This window comes from Cupressus sempervirens, chromosome 8, assembly GCF_028749045.1.
Source record: "Cupressus sempervirens isolate cs-2001-9-10 chromosome 8, ASM2874904v1, whole genome shotgun sequence".
NCBI classification, from domain to species: domain Eukaryota; kingdom Viridiplantae; phylum Streptophyta; class Pinopsida; order Cupressales; family Cupressaceae; genus Cupressus; species Cupressus sempervirens.
The window spans coordinates 746,885,100-746,897,523 of NC_143125.1; the positions used below are offsets into that span (position 1 = coordinate 746,885,100).

Sequence of the window (12,424 nt, forward strand, 5' to 3'; positions counted from 1 at the left end):
AATGAAATTGAAAGGGTACAAATTCAATTAAAATTTATCATTATGTCACATTGAATTAGTGAACTAATATAAAATTAGTTGTCATTTATAGACTTTTGGTCTACTAGTGAAAATTGAAAGGTTCATGAATTCACCAATAATCAAGTCTAAAAGTGAGACCTGGATGGATTTCACATTCTATTTCAAGATTGAATGTAGTTTACAAATGTGGCTTTAAAAGAAAAATAGATAGGTTTATGATTTTTATTCTTCTTATAATTACTCAAATTTGATAAGTAATTGTGTTAAATTTATTTGTTGAGATTGGACTTAAATAAAATTACTTGTATCCAATGGTCAATTTTTTTTTTACTACAACCTATATATAAAATCTACTATGATACAACTAGATTATGAATTGTATCTTGTTTGATGTTTGATAGAAACCTTTACATCATTTATTATGTGTGTAAGCAAATGGTAAATGGAGTTGATCTATGGAGATGGAATAGCAGGCATGAAAAAATGTACATTTGGAAGACTATGAAATTAGATAGAACTTGATTTTCTCATAAATTAAACAACACTAACTATGAATAAAAGTGTTCAACAATTAGGTGATTGATGTTATATAAATGAATATATTTTAAGTAATAATGAAAATTAATATTTAAAAACAAATTCTATATTAGAAATAGGCTTGCATATATTTTCATCAAATACACATCCACAAAAGATAATATAATAATACATGAAAACGGAAAATATGTATATTAGAAAGGTTAAATGGAAAAAGAAAGCTATCAGACCCTCTCTCCCATTATTATTAAAATGCATCTATACTCAACAAACAAGGAACTTCATGGAAGTTTCTTTGAATAAGTTGGAATTTTGAAATGGCATCTATAAATCTCAAGTCTACTAATGTAGCCAAAAAGAAAGAGAGTCAAGATTGCCCAAATTGGAAAAAAAGAGAGTCAAGATTGTTAAAAAAGAAAGAAGTTGTGTATTAGGAATAGGCTTGCATATATTTTCATCAAATACACATCCACAAAAGATAATATAATAATACATGAAAAAGGTACTATTTAAAAAGAAATATGTATATTAGAAAGGTTAAATGAAAAGAGAAAGCTATTAGACCTTCTCTCCCATTATTGTTATTAAAATGCATCTATACTAAGCAAACAAGGAACTTCATGGAAGTTTAAATAAGTTGGAATTTTGAAGTCACATTGGCATTAGTTGGAATTTTGAAATGGCATTGTAAATCTTAAGTCTACTAATGTAGCCAAAAAAGAGTCAAAGACTTTGTAAGATTCCAAGTCTACTAATGTAGCCAAAAAGAAAGAGTCAAAGATTTTGTAAGATCCCAAGTCTACTAATGTAGCCAAAAAGAAAGAGTCAAAGACTTTGTAAGATCCCAAGTCTACTATAGCCAAAGAAGAAAGGGAGTCAAGACTGCAAAAAAAGAAAGAGGTTGTGTAGAAGATGAGTAGCAAAATTCCGGCCTCACCATAAACACATGGCAGAGAAGAGTCGCAAGTTAAAACATCTGGAAATCAGACTCAAAGCTATAAAGCCGTGTTTAGTCCCCCACAATCTCAGCGGCCTTGAATTTGTCATACAACCATGACTCCATTTTCCTTCTCATGCTTAACAATTATGGTAGTGATGTACTTTCATTTCTCATCTGTTAATACATGCCGAGACGATGAAAGAAGTTATCTACTGGACTTTAGAAGTGGCCTCAATGACGATTCCTATGGAAGATTAAGGTCGTGGCAGCAATTCAACTGTTGCCAATGGGAGGGTGTCACCTGTGACTATCATTCCGGCCACGTTGTTTCCCTTGACCTCGAAGGTTGCCAGGGGAAGATCCATCCATCCCTGTTCAAGTTGCAGCATCTGCAATATTTGGATTTGAGCTGGAATGACTTCAATGGTACTGCCATACCTCCTCAGTTGGCACAATTGCAGAAGCTTACTTTCCTGAACTTGGCATATGCTCGCATTGGAGATGAAATTCCCCCAGAATTGGGTAACATTACAACCTTGCGCTACCTGGATCTCTCAACAGAACCTAATCAACATGCGGTCTCAACAGAGCCCGCACATCACTTGGAGAGTAGAAGTTTTCTAGGATGGATAAGCAATCTGAGAAGCTTGCAATACCTGGCTCTGCAAGGAAGAGATCTGTCAATGGCATCTGGGGATTGGGGTAACGCTCTTAGCAGCCTCTCCAACCTCAGAGAGATTCACCTCGCTGAATGTGGACTTTCAGGTACAATACCTTCTCTCCTTAACCTCACTCGCTTATCCCATCTTCATCTTGCAATGAATTCATTTTATTTCACACTACCATCTTGGTTTCAGAATGTCTCGTCAATGGTTTCCCTAGATCTGTCTAGCTGTAGTTTCAGTGGTTCCATCCCTTCAAATTTCCTGCACCATTCAAGCCTCAGAAATCTCGACTTGTCATACAACTTCCAACTAGGAGGAGTAATTCCTCAATCCTTTGCAAATTTTTCAATGATTGAGAGATTGTCGCTATCAAACAATAATTTAACAGGGGAATTGCCTCCATTTTGGCTTTCTTCCCTTAGGCATATGGACATCAGTAACAATAATTTGTCTGGAACAATTCCACATACCATTTCAAAGCTTTCTTCCCTTAGGCATCTAGACCTCAGCAACAACCAATTGTCTGGAACAATTCCTGATACCATTTCAAAGCTTGTCCGATTAACAAATTTGTTAGTCCGCTCGAATAGTTTAACTGGCAATATTTTTCTTTCCGTAATAAAAGACCTAACTCACCTTGAAGGACTGGACTTTTCTGAAAACCATCTTACAGTTAATATATCTTTAAGTGGGATTCCGCAGTTTGCCCAACTGCAGTACATAGCGTTAAGATCTTGTAATATTCAAGGGCAGATTCCTCCCTATTTGTCCACTCTCTATTTGTTGGCAAACTTGGACCTGTCAAATAATAACATTGTGGGAAGTATTCCTAGTTGGTTGTGGGATCTTCCCAGTCTTAAAGCCGTCAATCTTTCGCATAACAGGCTGGAAGGTTCTCTGCCCCATGTTATCCCCAAATCTTTATGGAGTGTGGACTTGCAGAACAATAGTTTACACGGCTCTATTCCAGATTTTAGTGGTCTGTATTTAGACATGTCAGAGAACAAGTTCAACGGTTCTATTCCAAACTCTATGTGCTCTGCCTCTAGTTAATTGAATCTTTTAGATTTGTCAAAAAATAGCCTAAGTGATGTAATTCCTCCAAATCTGGGGAGGTGTACTTCAATGCAAATCTTGAATTTGGCTCAAAATTATTTGCAAGGTGAGATACCGGAAGAGCTTGGAAATCTGACTCTACTTGAAACACTAGATCTCAGTCAAAACAAATTGCAAGGTTATATTCCTCCTCCAATTGCATATTGTAATTCTCTTATTGTATTCAGCGTAGAAAATAACAGAATTCAGGGGAGCATCCCAATATGGATTGGAGAATTAAAGGAGTTGCGCATTCTTAGCTTGGCTTCCAATAAGTTTCAAGGCAGTTTTCCAACAGAATTGCTTCAGCTCAGGAATCTTCAGATTTTAGATTTATCTCATAATAATTTATCAGGGCTCATTCCTAAAGCCTTGGGGAGTTTAAATGCTATGGAGACATTGGTGAGTCTGTCACAAAGTGACGAAGTAGTGATGAGCCGGGGTGCACTATATGGATTCGGTGATGGTCCTAGTTTCAACACGATGTTTGTGAATCAAGTGACACTTTGGATTAAAGGGCGAGCACTTCCATACCCTAAGATTATAAATGCCTTCAAATTTATGGATCTTTCCCACAACAAACTCTCAGGCAACATTCCTGAGCAAATGGGAGAGCTGAAGGGTTTAATTGTTCTCAATATTTCAAACAACAATCTCAGAGGTAGCATTCCCGAGTCCTTGGGAGGTATGGCTCAGCTGGAGTCTCTAGATCTTTCAGGTAACATGTTGTCAGGCAACATTCCAGCAGATCTTGCGAATCTCACATTCCTCTCTGCTTTAAATCTGGCATACAACAACCTTACCGGGTTTATACCTCAGGGGAAACAGTTTGCAACATTTGAGGCTTCTTGTTATCTGGGAAACCCCAATCTTCATGGTTGGCCCTTGGAAAATGATCTTGGTCGGGGTGAAAGAAGCAGCCAAGTACAATCAAATAGCACAGGAATAACAGACAAAGATGGAGATGAGATGGATCGATGGTGGGCAGTGTCATTTGGATTATGTTTTGGGGTGGGATTTGGCATCGTAGTTGCAATATTGTGCTTTCATCTAAAATGGAGTTTAAAATGTTTTGCCTTGCAGGATAGTTTTATCGAATACCTTTTTCAACGTTGATTCTGGGCAGGATATATTTTGGGCAGAGGATGCAGAAACCCCTCCGGATGAATGTGATGCACAGATCATTACCTGTTCGCGCTAACTTGGCAGCTGTAGTTGTCCCTTCTGCAGATTTTCTGTTCTTTCATATTGTAATCCGTTTCGCTTCATTCAATTAAAAATAATAATTACAAGCTCAGCTTTCTTAAAACCGGTGGTTATTCTCCAAAAAGATTTTATCAATACGAAAAAAAAATTGCCTTATGAGTGGGTCTTATAATTCGGATCAAATCAACAATTAATTGGTGGAAGAAAGTTTTTTTTTTTTTTAATATGCACTGCAAATTGTAGAACTTGGATTTCCAGTAAAAAGCAAGGGCTTCTCACGTTAAAATAAAATGGAAACTTACAGTACGTATGGTCCAGTAGCAACATTTGAAGTAGACATAAAACATACTTCAGGTAGCCCATTCCAGGCTCTTCGCTCTTCCTACTTACTGACTGGTAATAGGTTTTTCGCATGCTGATTTTAGCTATGGAACAATCTTAAATAAATTTGAAAGTCAGAGAGAAAATATACTCAACATAAAAAAAATCCCAAATACATTTGATCAAATGACAAAATTGTATCATCGTGGATGTCAATAAACAACAATAATTGTATAGGTATTTAATTTAATTTTAAAAAAAAATTCTATTAGATATAGAGATCAAAAAATATTACCCAGTATTCAGGAAACCCATCTGAGGCGCAGCCTCAACCAAAATTACAACAACAGCTGAGAGGTAGAAAAGAAGCTGATAATCCTAAGATCCAACAGCACTATGCTAGTGTAAAATATCATAGTAAAGATCTACCCAAGCGGTCCAGCCGAGTGGGCCTTCCATCCATACAATATTTTTCCTTTCTTGAATCTGAGACAGCATAAACAATTCCTCCTTTATGGCATCGAGGTTCCTTTTGATAGCTTGGTTCAGTTTCCAACAAGTGTGCTCAAATAATCGTAGATTGTCCATAGTCCTTCGCCACTAGTACCTATACTTAAGCTCATGAACAAAGAAGGTCACCTGCCCATCTCTAAGAAATCTTCAAAGTTTATCCTTCTTGATTGTCATTGTGGTTTGAATCTACAAAAATATTTTGAAAAAAGTGAGTTTTTGAAAAAATTCAGTAAGAACCCTTAGCTTACTTTGGTATTTTTTCTTGTTCCTACATTTCCAAATCTGCCAAAGAATGTTAGATGACAACATATTCCAAAAATAATTAGCATCCTTACTAAGCCCATTAATGTGACCAGTAATGATATCAATAATGCTCACACTAATGGGATAGTAAATACCAAATAAATTCCAGATTTCTTTAGCAAAGAGGCAATCAAATAAAATATGTCTACTAGAATCAGGTAGTTTTTGGAGAGCGAGCTTTTTGTGTTTTTTCGCAAGCGATCCTCTGCTATTTTTTCTGGTGTCAAATTCAAACTCTATGGGCTGCTCCCACCGGCAAGGTGGCTAATATCAAAGGGAGTGTCGACGGCGGCGGATAGTTGGCGGTCCCCGCACGTACGATGGCTACAGGTGGCTCTCCTTCGACTTTCCCTCCATTTATTTCAAACCACTCCTCAGGTAGGTTCTTTGATCCCTCTGCTCCTGCATTCAATTCCCCAGCCGCGAGCGAGCAAGCCATTAATAATGGCAATTCCAACTCTGATCTAGTCATATCATCCAAGCCAAAGTCTTTTTCAGAGGCAATTGCGAGTGCGACTAGTAAGGTTGATGTTAGAGCTAGATTCCTAGTCAACTCGAGGAACAATGAAAGCGCCCTCCAAGGTAAGAGCCCTTTGGCTTCCATGGCTCCGTTTTCCTTGACTCTAAATTCTGAAATGCTTGCTGAGATTGTTAAGGAAAAAAACAAACTTAAAGATACTGTTATTTTCTTTGCTTCAGTGGAAATTGATAAGTGCCCACCTCGTAAATTTCTGGATGATTGGTTTCATAACTTTTGGAATATCAAATTAGGGTTTAATATCTCATTTTGCAAACAGATCCAAAAGGGTTTATTTGTGATTTTCTTCTCTAATCATGAAGCCCAGCAAGAGGTCTTAAAAAGGCAATATTGGATAGTAGGCTTGACCTCTTTTCGTGCTCTGGCATGGACTCTTGAGGCTGTGCATGAGGAAGTTTTAGCCCTCTCGGCCCCCAGGTGGATTTTGGTTAAAAATGTCCCCCCGTTTCTTTGGTGATTCCTTCCTCATTTAATGGAAAACTTTGGTAAAACAATTCGGATGGACAAAACTACCAGATTGGTTCCTCACATGGACACTAGGGTTCTTATCTCGATTCTCCCAGGGAAAGAAATTCCTAATGAAATTGAGATTAATGTGATGCATGAAAATTTTGTTTGTCCTATTGAAATCCTAGGGGGTTTGAATGCCTATTTTCTATGTAGGAGGGAAGGTCATTGCAGGAACGACTGCCCTATCATTAACAAATCCCAACCTAAACCTTCCAGTAGCCCTAAATCTTCCCCTACGTCCAACCCTCTAGTTAACAATTTAGTTGTTCAACCTGCTACCGATTCATCTGCCAAAAATATCCGGGACAACATGTTTAACTCTCAGATTGATCCTCCTTCCATCATTCCTAGGAACCCTCCTACAGAAGTTGTGTCGGGACTTGATAATGATGAAGGTTTTACGTTGGTCAGCAAGAAGAAGAAGAGGAAAAAGAATAATTCAGGTTAGCCTAAGCCCAATAGCCTCAAAAAATTTCCTCCACCTTCTCAGCCCACTTTACCTCCTCCAAGTATTGATTTAAGCCAAGGTCCTGCTCTAGATTCCGGAACCATCAACTCTGACTTGACACCTTCTAAATTTCCTCCATAATTTTTTAAGGAAATTGATGATGGATATATATTTGAAATCATTCCTGCTAAGGAGCCAAAGCTGAATGAAATTAATATGGATATGGAGCCCACTGTATGGGATGACTCCTCTAAAATGGATTCTATGAATATAAAAAGACGTGGAAGGCCACTAGGGTCTAGAAATAAATCTGCTAGTAAATTGGATGGGGACACATTCAGTTGTCCCGTCACAGTTAATGAAATTGTGTGTCAAGATCCTCTTAATGTGTCTCAATGAATTGCCTCTCTTGGAATGTTTGGGGGCTTGAGTCCCCTGATAGAAAATTTGTTATTAAGCGGATCTTAAATGCTTTTGATAATATTGATTTGGTCATGCTGCAAGAGGTTAAAGCTACTGGTTTCAATCTTGAAACCAATCTTAACTTCATAGGGAAGGACTCTATTAAATTGCATTCTAATCATTGTAGGGGCAAAGGAGGAATTGCTATTCTTATCAATCCTAAATGGGGTTCTTTTATTTCTGATAATGTTGTTTCTCCCTATAACAGGGCAGTCTGGTTTATTATGAACATTAACAATAAACTTTTTGGATTTTGTTCCATATATAATTTTAAAATTTAAGTAAAAAATAATGATATAATATATAATTGTATAGATATATATAATATTAAATATATTAATATTTAATTAATCTTTTTTCTACACTAATTATTATTAAAAATACATTAATTTTATTCATTGAAGGATATATATATATATATAAAGTTTAGGAATTAGTAAAACACAATATATAAGGATATTTTGATTTTAATATAATATGTGCTTAGGAGATACTAGGTGTCATGTTAGTTGGAACCAATTAACAATTCATTAATGAATTGATTTATATATATATTTTTTTTTAAATAGACTAGGAATTAGTAAAACACGATATACAAGAATAATATCCTTTAATGAAATGAGTTAATGCATTGAAAGTATAAAAATTAGGGAATTTTTTAAGACAACGAATTTGAGTTGTCCTATTCACCATAAGCATCCAAAAACTCTTCTACTTAAGAATTTTGAGTAGTATTTATCACTCCATGCAAGGTTGTTGGTAGGTGTCAAGTTTGGTCGATTGGGTAGCGAAGAGCCAAAAAAAGCTAAGTAAAATATAGTAGTGCCCTTGGACCCCACAAGGAATACTACTCCTTGAACCAATAAGGGGAGCATTGTCCCTTGACCCCATCATGGGGGCGCTACCCACAAATCCCCATAGAAAAATATGGGGGGAAATTGTGTTGAACAAAGTGAGAAAAAATTAACCACTAAGTCTTGTTAGGAACCAAATAACAACAAGAAAGATGTCGATGGGTATTGTAACTCACAGAAGAGAGTCATCCTTGAAAGTATATCCAATAGTATTTACGAGATAACTATTTCTCAATAGTGATGCTTAGAGAACATGATAATACACATTATGGCATGAAATATGATGCAACTCAAGGGTGGAGAATTCCCAATGGAGATGTCAAACCTTGTAGCAAAGAGTCACACAACAAAAACAATAAAGAGAAACTAATAAATACAAGGATAATAAAAACTTTATATCTCAAATAAACTTCATGCATGCTAGGCAATAATGCCTTCCTAGTTATGACCACTAAAAAGTAATCCCATACAAAAGAAATCCTAGACTTACCCAAGTCCTAACTCTTCTAGAGCTTCTGTAAGGATGCTTGCTCAATCTCAATCCTCCCTCTAATGGCCTCTTAGAATCACAAGCCCTAAATTTATACACATTAGCTTCTATAGGTTGACATTTAATATATTATATATCCCAAGAAAAATTAATTAGACCGGTCAACCTAGATCCTAAATAATTACAATAATTAATTAATTCACTAGGAGTGATCGAACCACCAAGCTGGTCACACATAGGTCTACCTCTAGATCCATGTCATTCAGCCTCAATGATTGGAAACTTTCACTGCAATCTTTACTAACAAATTTGTGAAAATGACAAAGTTAGTGATATATAGAACACACTAGTCAAACCAATGAACATAGTTAAATCACTAGGAACACAACTAATCAAACTAGTGAACACAACTATACTAGTGAGAACACAACCAGTCAAACCAAGGAACGCAACTAAATGAGTAATATAAAGAGCACAACATATCTCACAAGCCACATCACATGAAGAGGTGTGATCATAGATTTAGCCTTCCTAAATATTAATGAATAAACACTTTTCATCACATAGGTTAAAAATTTCCACACATCAACCAAACACAAAATCTCAAAATGTGCCCAAAACAAGGAACTTCATCAAACCAAAGGAAATTCCTCCAGGACAATGCAGGATTTCTAAGAACCCAAAATGCTTCTACATTAAACTATGGAATGACTAATGTTGAAAATATTCTAAGTTTATCAAAGAGGCAACTTTTGACATTGATTATTGTGATCTGTATTCATGAATTATTATGATAGATTTGGTACATACCTATGTTATTACTCCAAACTCTCCAATTAGCATGGTGACTAACAATAATATTCTTCTTGCTCAATGAAATCATTCAAAATGCCCCAAATATAGTAAAAGGAAAAAAACCTCATGCCTTATTTGCAAGAACATAATAAAAATTGAAGGGAGTAGAACCACTTTGTATGACTATGCAATAAGCATAGACATTATCTTTTGTGATCTTATGTCTTTGTATTAACTACTATGTTAAACAATATGCTATTATCATGCTTAGATGATGTCCATTGCATCCCCAATGTTGATCTTTCTTCACATAAACCCATTATTTTGTAGAAAAATTAGAGATGCATTGATAGCACATGATAGAGATATTGATAAATGTTTGATAATTTTGTTGATACATGATGACGAAAATTTATAGCATGAAGGAAGTTACAATTGCAAACTATTTGTGAGTATGGTTAACGGTTACCAAATGGTAGTTTTACCAAATATTGTAATAAAAACACAGCAAATGGTATGTTACAAATTGATCTCTCTAGTTTATTTTTCTAAGCTCAAAAATAGATTCAATAACTCTACATTATGTATGCTTTGTAGGTGACAATTTGAGGATTTTGGACTTGTCAAAAATAGCCTAAGAGATTTAATTCCTATGAATCTTGTGAGATATTCTTATCTAAAAATCTCTACAATGGCTCAAAATTATCTAGGGGTAAGAATTCAAAAGATATAAAAAGATATGATCAAGCAATAGTATCAGTGTAATCCTTTTAGTGTGGGTCATCTTTCAAGTGAACTTTATGCTACAATATTGTGATATCCTTCATGGGTCTTCCTCTTCACCGAAGAGTTGTCCCTCTTCCACCCCTTCATGTCCTAGTCTCTTGTGTATCCTCATATATGGAGAATGGAAATCATCATGTCTTGCCCATACTATGATCCATCTTTTTCTACACATTCCTGGTTCTAAGCTATTTGTAAAAAATAGAAATGACTACTCTTGAAAAATGCTAGAAGTGCTTTGACCAAATCTCCTCTTTTTCATAGAAAAACATAGTCTTGTAACAATGATAAGAAGGGATAGATGGATTCGAGCTAGAAGGCACAGGACATTGCCTCATGCTCCCCCCATCCCTCTCAATCAATCCCTCCCATACAGGGATGCTAGAAGATGGGCCACACCATTAACCTCCTTAGCTTTTGCCTTTACAAATGAAGCAAATGCAGTCTCTCTTAGAATAACCCAGATTGTTGTAAGTTAAATGGGAAGCCCCATAAACCCTTAAACCCTCCCAAACCCCAATGCCCTAAATCAAAGAAGTTATGCTTTGGAAGCTATGAATGTTTCAGCCATTGGTGTTGCATATAGCTCATTCAAACTCTTAGCTTACTAGAATGGAAAAGATCAAGCAAAGATGATTGAGTGTTGAGTATTGGCTTTCAACTTGAATTTTAGACATTTAAATTGTTGATGGAGCCATTATGAATCGAATCAAATGATGATTTGAAAAAATTAATGTGTATTATTATACATACCCAAGTTTTATAATAATGGACTTATGAATTATCTTTTAACCTTATTTTGGATCAAGGTTTCACTAGTTTTTATGGCTTAAGGACAAAGATATTTATATCATTGTAATAGTTTAAACTCTAGATATTATAAGTTAAATAAACTGTAGAGTTACAAATTAATCAATACATTTCTTACAAATTATTAGCTTTTAAGAAAAGTATGATTTTTAAATTAGAAATATTCACATTAGAGTTTATATAAGAAAATAATTTTAAGATCCTTGCAAATTTAGTGGCATATTGTTTAAAATAAAGATTCATTTAGTTTAGATTGTTTAATTCAGATAATTTTATTTCTCTTTTTATTGATTATATGAGCTATAGGATACCATAGAATAGTGTTTTTAAACTAACATAAAAGCTATATTTAATTGTGGTGATATTTTATTAAATATTTCAATTTGTTGTCCATTTTATTAAAGTTAATAATATGTAAACATTTATAAATAACATCTAAATAAAATATCATAGACAAAATAAACAAAAAAGAAAGACATATCATATTTCATTGTAGAAATATATGGCCAAAATATTATAATTTTTAAAAGATTATATAATTATTTTCATTTTATATACAAAAATTTTGACCTTGACATAATAATATATAAGTGTGAAATTTCAATAATGTGAAGCATATATCATTGTAAAACTATTTCTTTCACTTCACATCAAGTATACGTATAAAGTAAACTGTCATAATTTAATTTTTGAAAAGAAGAGATATAAGCTCATTTCTTAGGAATAAAGTTAGGGCCTTCAAAGTTTTATATATATATGAAATTAAAAAAAATTGAAATAATATCACAAATTAAATAATGGTATTTTAATATCTTAAATTGTTAATTATAATTAAGAAATTTAATAAACTATATTAAACAATATACTATTAATATTGTAGAATTACTACATCTCATTTTTTAAAGTCACATCTAATATTGTAGAATTAATAGATCAACATCATTTCTATATCATCCATAGGGAAATGGGCAGGCGAAATCTGCAAACAAAAATTTGTTGAAGATTACGAAAAAATACTAGATGCTAACAAAAAGGCATGGGATTCCAAGTTACATTTGGTAGTTTGGACTCATAGAGTAATAGTTAAGAAAGAAATAGGTGTTTCACCTTTTGACTTGGTGTATGGAATTCAA

General features: G+C 34.5%; 1 pseudogene; it reads left to right on the plus strand.

Annotated features, from left to right (window-relative positions):
* Positions 1-1,464: 1,464 nt before the first annotated feature.
* On the plus strand, positions 1,465-4,567 carry LOC149544576 (uncharacterized; annotated as a pseudogene).
* Positions 4,568-12,424: the final 7,857 nt, after the last annotated feature.